The sequence below is a fragment of the Aethalodelphis obliquidens genome, unplaced genomic scaffold, assembly GCF_003676395.1.
Source record: "Aethalodelphis obliquidens isolate GAN/ISIS:26980383/991018 unplaced genomic scaffold, ASM367639v1 scaffold59, whole genome shotgun sequence".
NCBI classification, from domain to species: Eukaryota; Metazoa; Chordata; class Mammalia; order Artiodactyla; family Delphinidae; genus Aethalodelphis; species Aethalodelphis obliquidens.
Window position 1 is genome coordinate 3,096,210 of NW_020838003.1, and position 2,759 is coordinate 3,098,968.

The following is a 2,759-nucleotide window of genomic DNA, read 5'->3' on the forward strand; positions in this document are numbered from 1 at the left end:
GTTTAGTCTCTTTCTTTCTTTTTTTTGTTTTGTTGTTCTTTTTTTCCATACTACATTAAAGGGCTTAAAAGCAGTGACAGGACTATAATGTGTTTAGACATAAAGACATATGGTTTTAGTTTGGGAAAGCATTATATAAATTTATCATATTTTATGGCCTACCATAGTGAAGAATCTCTTTGAAATATAAGGAGTCACATTAATTATAAAATTCTGGGGGTTAGTATTTTTTTAAAAGAATATTTTTAAAGAGTATTTTAAAAAATATTTCTAGGGGCTTCCCTGGTGGCGCAGTGGTTGAGAGTCCGCCTGCCAATGCAGGGGACACGGGTTCGTACCCCGGTCCGGGAAGATCCCACATGCCGCGGAGCGGCTGGGCCCGTGAGCCATGGCCGCTGAGCCTGCGCGTCCGGAGCCTGTGCTCCGCAACGGGAGAGGCCACAACAGTGAGAGGCCCGCGTACCACACACACACACACACACACACACACACACACATATATATATATATATATATATATATATATATATATATATTTCTAAAAAGAATAAATATTGTATTGAGAAATAACTTTTGGAAGGACACATCAGCCAGAAGCATGTCCCATGGTTCCCTCAGCATCTGCCAACCAAGAGGCTTGGCTTTCCCAAGTCTTCAGAGCAGGAAACATCATTCCTCTGAACCTCCATCACAGTAATGGCTTCCGAAGTACATACTTCAAAACCTATAGAGTACTTTGCCCATTTATTAGCTCCTTGGACCACTTCATTAGCCTGTGGATAGGGCAGGGAGGCATAGCTATGACCGTTTTCCAAGGAGGTAAACCAATTTGTCCAGGGTCACAGTGGTAGTAAAAGATGAAGTTGGCATGAGAAACAAGGTCTTCTGATCCCCGATTCTACCACAGCCCTGGCCATGTCAGGGCAGCAGAACAAACCATCATGTGGAGTTAGTCTGAGATTTAGTTTGGAATTTTGTGGGGGAGAAACAGAAATTCCTGTAAAATGAAATTCTTGGGATCTCACAACCATCAGACTGACTCTATTTGAAGTCTGAGAACCCAGAGGGTTAACTAAGGAAAAGAACTCCTTGAAACACTTCTCACCTGGCTTACAGGATGTCACACTCTTCTGGTTTTCCACCTGTTTTCAGTCTCATGCTGGATCTTCCTTAATATCTTCCATCCCCCACCACTCATTTGTAAATGCTGGAGTGCCCCCAGATCTCAATTTCAGAACTTTTTCTCTGTGTATCCACTCCCTTCTTTATTTCATACAGTCTTCTGCCTTTAATAGCCAACTATATACTGATTATTCCTAAGCTAGATACTTTCCCTGATTTCCAAACTTCATTATCCAATGACCTATCAAACTACCCATCCACTTGGATATACACTGGACATTAAAACATAACATGTTCAATAACTGACAGTCCCCTAAAAAGTCTTTCCTTCCACAATGTTTCCATTCAATTAAATTCAACTCCATCCTTCTTGTATCTCAGGCCAAAAACCTGGTATCATCCTCTGGAAGGTGCAGAATGGCTCACTTTCAAGTGATTTCAGAGAGGACTACCCTAAACTTTTTACAACAGTGACAGAATTGGCCATTTTGAAGGCATTATGCAGAAGGAAAAAAAATTCCAGAAAACCAGACTTCGATTATCACAACTTTTTAAAAAGAAGAAACTGTAGGCACTGAATTTGGTCAATTCTAGAACATATTTCTCCCCAAATGGTCACAAGACATTATAAAACATAAGTGCTGTTCATTAGGATCCAAACATGGATTCATTAAGGAGGAGACATAAAATATGGATCTTTTTTTTTTTTCTTCGGTACGTGGGCCTGTCACTGTTGTGGCCTCTCCCGTTGCAGAGCACAGGCTCCAGATGCGCAGGCTCAGCGGCCATGGCTCACGGGCCCAGCCGCTCCGCGGCACGTGGGATCCTCCCGGACCGGGGCACGAACCCGTGTCCCCTGCATCGGCAGGCGGACTCTCAACCACTGCGCCACCAGGGAAGCCCTAAAATATGGATCTTTTAAAAATATCCTGTCTGATAACCAGCTAATGGTAACTACCCATCATATAAAACCAAACACAGGTACGACATTCAGTTTATTTGAATTCAGAGAAATATTTGGGAAAAGTCTTCCAAAAATTTTGTATGAGCCTTTAGTGCCATGTGCCTATTAAGAAATAAGCACAGCCAAAGCTAATATAATGCAGGTATTGTTAATGGATCCAACACATGCGAAATGGAGGCCATGTGACAGGATGATACAAAGCTTTGGGTAAGGGCGTGGTTATACTCATTGGAAATATAGAAAGTATGCGTTAAAAGATCAGTGGAATGGTGACTTTTCCAGTCAATCTATCAGAAGGGAGCAACGATTTTCTATTTACTCTCTTTTTCTCTGGATGGCAGGATAGATAGCAAGGAAATATATGTCATATTCCTGGCCCTCAACTTGCCATCAGGAGTAATTCACATTCTGGGAAAAAATGATAAAAATTAATAGTTTATGAATCAGTCAATATTTATTGAAAATCTTTTTTTTTTGTATCTAGTAATGTATAAGGGGTATAGAGTATTCAAAAGAAGTATAAAATGTACTGTGGTTTTCAAGAAACTTAGAAGAGGAATTTGAAGTTATGGGGACATATAAAGAATAACGCAAGGCTTTAGTAGTTAGAGTTTTTTGGTTTTTAGGGACCAAAAACAACTCTCGCTTAACCAAGAAGAAATTTGTGAGAAAG